This window comes from Neltuma alba, unplaced genomic scaffold (assembly GCF_004799145.2).
Source record: "Neltuma alba isolate B1F8T4 unplaced genomic scaffold, ASM479914v2 tig00003357_pilon, whole genome shotgun sequence".
Lineage (NCBI taxonomy): Eukaryota > Viridiplantae > Streptophyta > Magnoliopsida > Fabales > Fabaceae > Neltuma > Neltuma alba.
Genome location: NW_021633251.1, coordinates 45,868 through 60,143, shown reverse-complemented (window position 1 = coordinate 60,143; position 14,276 = coordinate 45,868). Strand labels below are relative to the sequence as shown.

At 30.0% G+C, this 14,276-nt stretch overlaps 1 pseudogene; it reads right to left on the bottom strand.

Moving 5' to 3' along the window:
• Positions 1–9,280: 9,280 nt before the first annotated feature.
• Positions 9,281–12,734, bottom strand: LOC114741347 (uncharacterized; annotated as a pseudogene).
• Positions 12,735–14,276: the final 1,542 nt, after the last annotated feature.

Here is a 14,276-nt window from a genome sequence, read left to right as displayed (position 1 = left end):
AGTGAGAGCTCGGTTCTGAAATGACGATGAAGGACAGATAGGAAGGAGGAATTTACTGGGCAGAAAGAAGGAAGGAAGGGTAGGATCCAAGGGTATAATGGTAAATTAAGTGGGGGAGATAGGCGTTGCTGATGCAAAACACTGCCACATTTACAACATGAGGATCTGTGCAAGTGAAGGGAAGGACGAGAGTTGGATACTTCGGTTCAGTGCTCAGTGTTGTGACCGTTGACTTAGGTGTTACTGTGTTGGAATGAAAAGTGTATTTACTATGAAATATTATTATCCTTTATGTATTTTATGACATAAGGGGCATATCCCTTATTCGATTTTAATTATAAAAGATATTTTGACAAATTTGTATTGTTTTTTCTATATAACAAATTTGGATTTGTTTCTATGGATAATTTTTTTTCTAATTTTTATCACTTTTTTTTTTTTAACGTGAATGCCTCCGTTTGCATTCTAACATTACATTATTAGAAAGTGGGACAAGATGTCTAAGAGTATTTATACTACTTCCCATCATATTTATAAGTTCCAAAGTTAGAAAAAAATGTGATGTATTTTATAAGTTTTAATTTTAGTTGTTTTAATATTTAATGAATTTTTTTTAAATTTTATTCTTAATTATTTGTTCTGGGACAAGATCACAAGATGTTTAAGGGTATTTATGCTGCCTCCCATCATATTTATAAGTTCTAAAGTTAGAAGAGAATGTGATTCATTTTATAAGTTTTAATTTGAGTTTGTTTTAATATTTGATTTTTTTTATAATTTTATTCTTAATTATTTGTTTTATTTTTTGTCACATTCTCTCTCATTCCATTTCTCTATATATTATTTTTGATTTTTTCCTCGGTTACTTTAAGGATGGATATAATTAAAAAAAGAAATATATTTTTTACTTATTTACTTTTATTAATTTTTGTTTACACAGATTATTTATTTAAAACTTATAATAAGAATAAAAAAAATAATAAAATGATGGTAGCTACAAGTTTATTACTTTTAACTATAATAACTATACTTTTTCTCCAAGGTGTTTTCTATTGTTTTATCAATCAAAGTTGGTTTACTTAATTTTTAATTGAGTAAAAGTTTTAAGTTAAATATGAACAAAATTGATGCTTTTAGGATAAAGTTAATAACTTATAGGGACCTGATAAAATTTTTTTTATAGGAATCTAATTAAAAATCAAATAAAACTATAAGAACTTGGAGATTAATTATCTTTTTTGTAATTAACAACTATCATTCTTTTCTCTTTCCTAGATATAAGCAATATTTACAAGTTGTTTTAATTTTTATAGCAAATTTCTTATTTTACCCATATTAATTACTTATTCTAATACTAAATATATTTATTATCTCATTTTCCAAGCAATTATCTCTTTTCATCACACATTCTCTCTCTTTCATAACTCTATTTATTATAATAATTTTTTATTCACTTTTTTATACATTCTCTCTTTCATAAATAAGGAGATTTTAGAAAAAAATTTTCAATTTCTACACATTTAATTATTTTTAACTATTTTTTTATTTACGTGAGTCTAAGATTAATTATAAAAAGGGAAGCAGGTCGTATAAAAGATATTTTGACAAATTTAGATTTTTTTAGAGATAATTAATCTCTAGGTTCTTATAATTTCATTTGATTTTTAATTAGGTCTTTATAAATTTTTTTTTTATCATGTCTTTTTACTTTCAGGTGTTTTTAATTAGGCCCTTTCTTTCTTTTTTTTTACCAAGTCCTTATAGTTTACCTTATTTTTTAATTAGGTCCTTTCTAGTTTTAAAAAATTTATTTATAAAATTTGTTCTTGAAAATTAATTTCATTTTAAATTAATAATTATATAATTGTGCAAAATAATTAATAGAATGATTTTTTAATTAATAATTAATTAGAATAATCAATTCTAATTGAATATAAATATTTTATACAAAATAGTTAATATAATCATTTAATAATTAATAATTAATTAGAGTAATCAATTATAATAAAATTTAATTTATTTATAATTATATTCTAATTTTAAATAATTTTATTATTATAATTTGAATTTTATAATTATAAAAATTAGAATTGAAAAATAATACATATGTTTAACTAAAAATTTAAAAGAATACTAACATAAGATTATTATAATAATTTATTATTTATAAAATATTATTATTTATAGAATAAAGAATAAAAACTACAAGGACCTAATTAAAAATATGATAAAACAAGGACCTGATAAGAAAAAAAAATTATAAAGACCTAATTCAAAACATGTGAAATTACAAGGACTTAATAAAAAGAAAAAAAATTTATAAGAACCTGATTAAAAATCAGTTGAAATTATAAAGACTTGAATATTAACTATCCTTTTTTTTATATGACAAATTTTGACCTAATTCACATTTATTTTTTTACGTGAGTGCCTCCATTTTCACATTACATTATTAGAAGGTGGGACAAGATCACAAGATGTTTAAGAGTATTTATATTGCCTCCCATCATATTTATAAGTTTCAAAGTCAGGAGAAAATGTTATTTATTTTATAAGCTTTAATTTGAGTTTGTTTTAATATTTCATGAATTTTTTTTACAATTTTATTCTTAATTATTTGTTCTATTTTTTTTGTCACATTCTCTCCCATTTTATTTTCTTATATATTATTTCTCATTTTTTCCTCATTTACTGTAAGAATATATTTGAAAACAGAAATATATTTCTTATTTATTTATTGTTTTACTAATTTTTTGGTTACACAGATTATTTATTTGAAACTTATAATAAAAATAAAAAAGAGCTATAAAATTATGGTAACTACAAATTCATTACTTTTAACTACAATAACTACACTTTTTCTCCAAGGTGTTTTCTGTTGTTTTATCATTCAATGTTGGTTTACTCAATTTATAATTGAGTAAAAGTGTTTATTTCATATTCTTGATACTTTTAGGATAAAGTCAATAACTTAACCATTGTCATCTTTTTCTAGTTTTATTATAGTTAGAAATGCTTTATAGTAAAGATGCTTGGAATGTAAATGTATGTCAACGTTGCAGTGCTTATTTATTGAAATTAAAAATTCCTTTTCAAACCATCTATTAAAAAATATGACAAAATTCCATACTTATTCAATCCTCGTTCTAAATTACTTTCCGTATATTTTATCAAAATAAAAAAATCTTAAATATAATCAACTCTTTATAAAAATTTAATAACTTTTAATTTTAATTTTATATAATATAATAAATTCTCAAAAAATAATTGTATACACCATAATAAATGAAAGATAAGATAGTATATTTATATGAAAAATTTAGTAATGTAACTTATAGATAAAAGAACAAACATCATCTCTCCTTGACTTATATATAAGACCAAAATAATTATTATCGTTAGGAAAAGAGTGATTAATAAGCAATAAATTGTGATAAGATTCTTTTTCGTCATTATATAATTATTATAGATTTATTGCATAAATGAATAATAAAATACATTTAATTTTAACTAAATTATAAATCCGTGCTCTGAACCAGTTTGGTTATTTTTAATTTATAAATAATATAGTTTCATATTATATATGGAGTTAAAAAAGATATCTAGATTTTGTGCCTTGCAAAAGAATAATGCTAACTAGTTAATGAATTCTTAATCAATCTTAAAACCTCATTTCAATTGTTTTGCCCCTTAATTAAAAGTAGATTTGGCCACAAATCAGCTCAAACGACGATGATATTGATATTGTTAAAATAAAAAAAAGTATAAAGTATATTTCAATATTATCATTGTAAAAAAAATTATATTGTCATGATACATGCTAATGAGGTAATTTAGAAAATAAGTCCCTTAAATATCGAGTGCGCATTTGATATAGTAAATTTAAATTAAATTTACAAGTTAAATGCTAGTAACATTTTTCAAAACTAAATATTTTTAAGGGAAAATAAGACAAAAATGATATTTGAACTTGAAAATGACAAAATAATCAATTGAATTTGCAAAATTCCAATTTAGTCATAGAGTGACCAATTTGACATTTATAAATTTGTTAGAATGACCATATTGCTCTTCATTTTATTTATTATTTTTTTTAAAAAAACCAAAGCCCCCACTAGCCGGTTGGTCGGCGGCGGCGGCTGTCACGGGAGCTTTGATGACTAGCCAAAAATTAATTGCCGGAGATCCGATGGCCGAAAACAATTTTTAAAAAATTTTTTACAACTTCAGTATAACGATTAACAACTTTTATAACATTATTAACAATTTCAATATAGCAATTAATAATAGATTTTTCAGAAAATTCAAAAAGTAGTATTTTTACAACTTTAGTAACGTCGTTAATAAGTTATGTAACTCTATTAACAACTTTGATATAACATTTAACAACAAATTTTTTTAAAAATTAAAAAAAATGGCATTCTTACAACTTAAACAACTATTTTTTTTTAGAAAATTTTTACAACTTCAATATAACAGTTAACAAGTTTTGTAATGCTATTAACAATTTCTGTATAGCGGTTAACATAAAGTTGTAAAAACACCAGAGCTTCGACGACCAGCCAGCCAGTGGGGACTTTGGATTTTTAAAAATTAATAAATAAAATAAAGGGTAATATGGTCATTTCAGTAAATTTATAAATGTCAAATTGGTCACTTGTAACTAAATTGAGATTTTACAAATTTAAGTGACCATTTTAGCATTTCTAAATTCAAGTGTTATTTTTGTGTCATTTTCTCTATTTTTAATTAAAAAATTGAACAGCTTGGATGTAATTTGAGTTTTATTAAATGTTTATATTTTAGTATTGGTAAGAAATATAAAATGTTAATATAATTTTTAGTTACTTAATTTTGTCTTCATTTTAATTTTGATCTCTCGAGTTTCGAATAATGAGTTTTGGTTCCTTAAATTTTTTTTCTATTTAAAAATATTGGCTCATATAACTTAATAAAACCTAGACCACTTTGTCATTTAAGGGATCAAAATCTTTTGAGGGACTAAAATCAAAATAAGGACAAGTTTGAGAAATTAAAGATTATATTAACCCAAGTATAAAATATAAACTAAACACAAAATTTTAGTTAAATTCAAATAGAGAACTTTTATTTTTGTTAATAAATAACAAATACAGCAATTTAGTTTTACATGAACAAAGCATATGCTTTCATTCTTTAAGCAAGTTGTCAGAGATTTGATTTTTAACCCTCGACTATAAATTTGGGAGGATGGGATTTGCTATTTACCTTTCTATTTGTGGGAGATCACTCTTTTATTATGACCAAGGATATCTCACAAAAAAAAAGAAGAAAAATTGTTAAAAAAAAAAATCTCTCATCACAAAATTTATTGTCCAAAAATAATCAAAGACTTGAGTCGATGAGTGTATGCGATTCATAACACGCACAAAGATATCTAAAACCTCATCCAAGTATAGTAAATAATGTTGCTACTGGGACAACTAGTGATTAATATCTAAACTCTATACATAACTACATATAACAAGATCAAGCCATAGTATTCCCTGTCCTGGACATAGTTGGGAAAATGATATTGAGATCTTATGAAACACAAAAATACTGTAAAAAAGAAGTCCCATCAAACTTATTAATTAATCAGAAGTCTCAAAAGACCTGATTGCAATAAGAAAAAACACGAAAAGACTATATTTTCCCTACCAAAACCCATTAGAAAAACAGTAAAAATTGATTTTGAGCCTTATCCCTTTTGCTATTGGCTAGCTCACTCTCCTCCCAAAAATTGGTGCTCCATCTTTGTTCACCATCGTCGTAATTTGGCCGCTGCCGCACGACCCCTGCGTACCCAATCTTCACTTCAACTATTTTTCCGATTCTATGTTCTGCTGGTATCTAAGAGCACCCATTGGGGACTGGGCCTGGAATTAAGGGAAGGCTGATGCTCTTTCATCGATCTTAGCTCCGTTTGACACAAAGAATTCTCTCAGGCAGAACTCATGCAATACGAGATTGTCACTGATTTGCTGATTTTCGGAGGCACATCTATCTACCGTCCTTTAGTGTTTTGATGTAAATAGAAATTGTAATATATTATCTCCTGTCCTTAGTATAAGAACTTGTTTGATTTTTATTTTGGTCATGAATATGAGATCTCAATCTACTTTGTTTCTCATATTTATCCATTTTTTTGCTCAAGATAGTTATTATAATAATAGTAGTTCTAGTCAATAATACACTTTATTAGTAAGGATATTTTAGGAAAGATAATAATTAATTATTACAAATAACTAACGTAACCGGTTTTCTTAATCTACTCAAATTAGTCAACTGATTTTTATATGAAGCATCGGAGGTAGTATAGGCAGATTATGACGAAGACATTGTTTCTCTAGTGGATGAGGTGTAAATCTAATTATTTAATCGGATGCAAAATGGCAACGGGTGAGGGATTATGAAGTCAGGTTTGAAGGTGTGTGATTGTGTACCTGACTTTTGGCTGCTATGGCTGCTGTTAGGATAACTTCCATCGGAAGATTCTAGCCCTTGATACCATTTAAATATTATTCCATTGATGATGCTGGTTTGATCTTATTTTTCTTTTGCATCGTTATCAGAATTGTTCTCTTGGAATAGCAGCTTGCATATGAATCCCCTGTCTCTACAATCGTGAAGGACTACAGAGTCTATTTCTTTCTATTCTGTGCGCTGTGATTTGCTGACTTTGGGAACAATGTCACCAATTTGTACATAGAATTTTTTTTCATATCAAAAGGCCCATCATCCGTAAATAGGAGAAAGAACTCAATGATTATATTCTACTGCCTCCGATTCTAATTAAAAGACTTTCTTTGTAAACTATAAACGATGTCTTATAATTAGGATCAAAAGTAGTATATCATAATAAATATTAACAATAGTAACGGAGGAAGATCTTCTCCTTAAACTTGGTTGTGAATATTATATCATACTTTTAGCAACAAGACATTGAGAGGTTAAAATGTTTACATTAATAAGGAAAAATACCAAAAATGATAACTCATTTTATATCATAATATCATATAAGATTATATCACATTATAATCAAAATGTACTCCTCCAGTCCTTAATATAAGATCCATTTAACTAATTTGATTAGATTAAAAAAGTTAGGTAAGTTAGTTAATTATAAGAAACATGACATGTTTTTCCTAAAATACCATAATCATCTTTCTTAATATTCCTTCTTCCTCTTCTACTTGATTATGGTTGAGGAAGTATTTATAAGGATAATTTAGAGAAAACTGATAAATATGAGAAATAGGTCTTATATTTAGAACCAAAACCAACTCAACAATTAGATCCTATATTGAGGGCCGGAGGAGTACTATATAGACATATCTAACTTAAAATCATGTCATGACAAATGAGGGTATTTGTAATTAATAACACTATGTTTTTGTCTGCATGTGATAAAGTAAGTATTGACAAATGAAGAGAGGCAATGAGAATAATTAATAACATTATTCTCAAGAGACTTGAAGATACCAAATTTCTATTCTCAATAATCGCACACTGTCTATTCTCAAGCACTAAGACTCCATCTGGCTATGTTAGAAATCGCAAGTCACAAGAATCCCATGATTTCTGTTTTGGGGTAATAGGAGCTGAGCCCACTTCAGATATTCTGAGCTCCTGGAATTCCTCAGTTTGGCATCTTCATCTCGTCTGCTCTTTCCAAGCGCTTAAATATCCCTTCGATCAGCTCCTTCCTTTTTCTTGTGTGAGACTGGTTCAGCATCAAAAGAATGGTTTTCCCTGAGGCTTATTGTGCTTCTCTTTATAGCCTGTGAATGAATTTCTGAAGTGGCAGCCAGAGTGGAAATCCTTGGTGGATTTAAACCATCAGTCACACCATTGCCTTCTGTATTTGACCTCTTCTTCCTCGTTAAATTTTGGCTAACCTTCCTCTCCTGACTGAGTTAAACAGAGTTGTCTCCTCCAGATTCGGAAGAATCATCAATCCCTATTGAGGCCTTTAGCTCCATTCCTTTCTGCCTTGGCTTTGATTCTGGTGGCTCTGATCAATCCCTATTTTATTGTACAATTATATATCTATTTTAGGGGTTTCTGTAATAATAATTGGGTAAAAATTGCTGTAAATATATGAAAAATAAAATAAAAATAATTAAATGAAATAAATGCTAAGAGGAGCTGATTTGTCTATTGTTTTCATAATTTTTTTTAAATGGGTTTATCTAGGCGGATGAAAGGTGCTTGTTTACCTTGATTGCAAGACACTTTGAAGAAATCCGTAGGCCGAAGGTGAAAACATTGATATGAGGCCCAAATATTGTTGCTAAGATTGGGGGTATAGGGGATTCACGAAGCCTAGAACCTTGAGACTGTAGTTGGGGCAACTTATAACATTACGGCCCATTTAATGATTTTCAAGAGTTTAGGTTTTTGAGATTCATATTTTGACACTCTCGAGTACTCAGTTTAATAATAATTGTAATCAAATTATTGTATTTCAATTTATATTTTATGTTTGGTGTTTTGCATTCATATATTTTATTCCTCTTATAATTGATTTATATTTTTCTTCAATAGTATTATTTAAGATGCATGGATTATTATATTTTTGGATTGTTCAATAATTATTCTTTGTAGAGAACAAATTATGAAATTAATTTAATTAAATGCTCAACAGTGACTTAATAATTATTCCAGAAGTAACTATAATTTAGAATTCTAGTTATAATTATAATTTAAATAATTAAACTTAAGTAGTGCTTAAGGTTTATATTTAGACTAAGTTAAATCAACTCTATATCTATTTAAACTGTGATAACCACTGATATCTTCCCAAGAAGATTCACCATCATCTTTATTTCTTTCTTTATTTTCATTCTTTATAAAATAAAAATAGAAAAAATATTTCTTTTAATTCCTTTATTTTCTTTAATTGATTTTTTAATTCTTAATTGGGAAATCAAATTTGATCCGACTCCACACAAGACAAAACGACCTAAGCTGTACCGTTGTACTATATTAATCTAGAATTAATTTGAATGCAGGGCGCATCACGCGCTCGTTGCAATTGCTGACTGAAACAGATTCTAATTTCCCCCATGGGGAGTCTTTCCAGTTTCCAACAATCATCTTCACAGCATGAATCATGCAACTCATTATCTGAACAGTGGTCCTCTACATCGCTTAATTTTGTCTCCAGTTTTGAAAGTTTCATTACCAGAAGCACGTATGCCACAGTTTGCAACAAAGAAATTAGAAGCTGTTCTCACTCCAGGCAGACCCTGTGTGAGGGATGACAAGTTATCATAACCAAGCTTCCCAACATCTAAATAGCATACTTCTGAAGAAAGAGAATTGGTATCTGACCCATATTGCACCCATCCGGGTGTTCCCTCAATATCTTTCAAATTTCTGAACATCTGCTAACACTTCAATTCTAGACTTCTCAGTATGCTCTTTTTGAGTGGCAGGTGAAGAAGCCACAGTCCGAGGAATACTCCGTTTTTTTTCGTTAACTTCACATTCTGATGATTTTTGCAAGTTACTTTGTGTTGTTTTGCTTGGAATGACACGGAAAGGAAAAGTCTGAGAAGGCCTTTCCTCCAGTCATTTTTTTCTCAGATATTAACAAATCCACCAATAGAAGGAGGTCATTTTCATTGAGAGAGTGGAGAACCTGGGTTCCATACTTTCGAAAACTGAGAGCCATATCCTCCCTGTCAAACTCAAACTAACTCGTATTATTTACTTAAAGACTCTTTCCCCGCATGGCCATATAATGAATATCATAAAAAGTGGAGAAAAGCTTATAACTATCTACATAAACACTACTCATTTAGTGCATAGCGAATGTGACATTTTTCAAATGAGCTGTAAGGGACTATTGTCTTAACAAACCTGCTTCTCCTTTGGAGGTGAAAACAAAAGATTCTATTTCCTCCCAGAAGGAACTACAAGAAAATGACTTCGGCTCTCCAGAATGATTCCCTGTCTGTCTCAGTTCAGATCACTCAGGCTCCTTCAATTTACTAGCTCTTTGTCTCCGTTCTAATGACTGGAGTTCTTCAGAATGACTAGCCCTCTATTTCAGATTTGATAACTCAGGCTTTTTATAATGACTAACTGTTTGTTCCAAACTCAATAACTCAGGCTCCTTAGCATTAATAACGATCTCATTCCCATGAGCAGTCAAATTATGCGTGTTTCCAACTTTTGCCCTACATGGCCACCAACTTTTAACCCAACCCAGGAAAGTTAGACGTTTCCTGGAAGTATTTCTTTGAGTTTCCCTGCCTCCACCACTGCTGTTTGCAATCACAGATTCAGAGCTTCCACCAGTGTGACAAACTGTATTTTCTGCAACAGTTTGACTTGCATCGCTAGAGCAAAGAATTTCATTCTCCTTAGGAGGCAATTTACTCTTGCTCTTAGCCATATCCTCAGCTAGTTGGACCTCTGGAATCTCTTCCCCACTAAGTTCATGAGATGAGGACATTGAAGCCACGTGATTCAACTCCTTATTATCAACTAATTCCATTGATGGTGCAAAACTGCTTTCAACGGGCAGAGGAGATTTCTTGGGGATGTAACGTGCAAGAAGTCCTTTATCAGGCACTTTCTGAAGCTGTAGACGTACCGCTGATAAAAGAAAATGGGTAAACTTTTTATATCCATAGTAATCCTTAGGCAAGCAAATACCAGCTTTTTCCAACTCCGTTCTAAGACATGATAAAGAGATGCCATTCGGATGTGAATTCAATATTTGACGAACCTGCCTCACAACTGCCTTTGGACTAGGATTTAAGTTCAAACCTGAGATGGGTTTTGGGAATTTCTCAATTTGTGAACGTATTCCATCTGAGAAATGGTCTTCAAGAGGTGCATCATGGTGACCGTACCAGGCACCATACAAACCATCAGGAGGATGATTGAAATGTTTCCCATCAAGATTTTCTCCTTTAAGCAATGAATTCCAGCTCCACACTATAGTTGCTACACTGGAGAGAACATTAGAAGTCTCTAAACCAGCGATTAGGATATTGTAGTTATTTATTCTCAGACGATGTAATAATTCAGCAAAATCCCCATCACCAGAAATTAGAAACAAATGTGCCGGAGGAGGATTTTGGGAAACCCAATACATAAGGTCAACAATAAGAGATCTATCCGCCTTATTCTTTCCACCTGCAATCATGTAGTTAGGGGCAAAATAATTTTAAAATGTCAACAAATAATGAACGACAAAAAAAGCACATCCTCATGAGAGCTGCAAGCATAACAGGAGAGATGCAGACAAGGACCAAAACTCCCCTCCTATCTCATTCTCTGACAGCCAAAAGCATGCTATTGTACATTACTTTTTCAATTCAAACTTATGTTTAGCCTCTAAATCAAGACGGGTCAAGAGACTTATAGGGGGAATCAGCCTGCCAGCTTCAGAATAGCGGAATATCAAAATGATGGATGATTGCCAACTTTTCAATTAAACACAAAGTACAACAACGTACACACCATCTAGATAGTTACATGAAATGATCAGCGTTGAACTATTTATGCTATGTGTTTCCCACACCCAAATTAAGTTAGGCCAAAAAAAAATGCCAACAAATAAAAGAAACAAGACCAACCTGGTGGAACATGGATGATTTTGATACCAGTAGACGTGAGAGCATCCTGGTTGGCCCTTGTGAGCTGATAAACGTCACCAAATGCCTTAATTTGAAGAGGCCCCATGATCCCTTGGGCTCTAACTGCTTCCATTATGAAGTGAGTAATTCTGAAGGCATTCACATCAGATGGTGGGCTGCAATTCTCAAAATCCCACCATACTGGAACTGGTATATTTCGGGATTTATGATAATGGCGTCTAAGTAGTAATGAGTTATTCAATGAGTGAGGGAAGTGAAAAAATTGACAGAGAAGAGGACGAACTGACAATGAAGGAGAAATGGATGAGAAAATGAAGATATTTTTGGAAAGCATACGTCTGACCATGGCAGGTAAAATCAGAATCAAAATCTTAGAACCTCAAATCATAAAGGAGATAAGTGTGAAAGTGAGAAATAATGAACCAAGTGGAAAGAGTTTGCCCATCCAATCTTCCACCTCGTTCAAAAGATCTTGGCGTCCATGTGAAGCTTTCCTCAAAGAGCCAAGGCTACCTCTGAACTTACATATAGAATCTACCCACGCGGCATAGCAACCATATAAGTGAATTATAAAGTCAACAATCAGAGTAATGAACGGCCATGGTTTAGAAGCACCAAAGAAAGGAAGAAGTCAATGGAGAATGGGAACATAAACATGCGATGAAGAATGTTACCAGTAATAGTTTCTAATAGAATCATCTTCCTGCTCTTCGGTTTTTCATCATGGGTTGGTGTCTCGGGGTTTACCTTGACAAGGACGAAATTGTTTGTAAATTTAGGGGCAAACATATTGGATGCATGACACAACCATACAGAACTTGTAATTATAATAAAAATTTTCAAAAATCCAAATTACTTAGAAAGTCTATTGCCATTAAGACTTTAGTTGATCCAAAGTTTTATAAAACATCCAAAAAAATAGAAAGGTGTACTTCACATTGTCTAGAGTGTTACTGAACAGACACGGAAAGAAAATCTGAAACAGGGGAAGCAGTGCACGGAATTTGTCCCTTACCTCTCCGTGCACAAAGAGGGTAGAGAAGAGGAAGAACAAAGACGCCGAAGTTGATGGAGCCAGTCACCGCCCGTGCCGGACGATGATGATGAACGGAAAACGGCGGGAAGAGTCGGCGTAGAGTGCCCTAGGCCTTATTGCAAGTTCACATTAAAACGCTTATAAATTCACATTACCTCAATATCACTCTTTTTAATTATATTAAATTTTAAATTTACATTAATTTATATCTTCTCTTATTATTTTTATTAAATATAAGTGCATATAAAAAATATTTAATATTCTTCCGGTCCTAAATATAGAATCTATTTTGTAGTATAATTTACATTACAAAATGAATCTCATATTTAGGACCGGAGGAATACTTTTTTTGCCAACAAATATTTAATACTTTAAAAAATATATTATTGGTGTTTATGAAATAATTTTATGTCCATGGTAATTTTCATTGGACAAATTAATAAAAAGTATTATATTAAACATTTTTACAACTCTTCGAAAATCCAATACGAACGCCATTTGTTTATCTTTTTTCCCCCAAAAAAAATATTTTTTTGGTTTTTTTTTAAAAAATCAAAACATATATGAAAAAAGAGTTGCTTTTTAATTATTTTGACAAGCTACTTGGGTGGAAAAAAAAAGAAGTAGGAGAGTGAAGAGAGAAGATGATAGACAAAATATCACATTTTGTGTAAATAACTAAAGAGCAAGAGATTGGGCAGGGAATTGATAAGCAAATACTTAATTTAAGTTTGTTATATATTTTGTCAAATTTTTCAATCACACATAACCATGTGCTTTAATATCTTATATAAATATATAATTAAATTTATTAAATACTTATATTTCAAAAATAATACATATGGCCATATGAGATTGAAGAATTCCGATCTTAACATAATAGATATAAAAAAAAAAAACTTGACATAAATATCATTCAATTAATAACATGCACTTGTCAACCTGAGAGGGAAAATCCCACGGTTAAATCAGTGAAGTAATAAATTAATTTTCTTAATAAATTTAGTCAAAAATTTTAGATGATTTGACTGTTTTTTTTTTTTTTTACTAAACCGAGAACCATTTTGAGTTTAAAAGAAATAATAGTCCATTAAATTTATATTTTATGAACTTGGATTATAAATGACTTGCACATCAATATTCTATATTTATGATTTGAATCGCTGTCTTGATCAGTCTGTTTTTAAACACATTAATAACAGTATCTGTGAAAACACGGTGGAGCCAATAAAACATAGTGCTTCTGGCAAAGTTTTGGATATTTGCGGAGATGTGTGCGTATTTTTTATAATTTAGACAATTAACAAGAATAGTAAATAAAGACCCCCAATATTGAAATGATGATTTGCGACTCTTAATTGAAAAAATAACAAATAAAGACACAATATTATGTTGCAAATATAAAATTTTGATGAAATGTCTGAAATACTCCTCAACCAAATTGTGATTTGATTTACTGAAATTTAACATATTGGGAGTTTTTATTTGCCATCTTCTCATTTAACAGTTAACACCACTTTAAAGAGACCCCAATCTCTCTGCCTCCTTTATCATCCACTTTCTTATTGTCATCATTAAATCAGTTTAAAAGGTTGAGATTT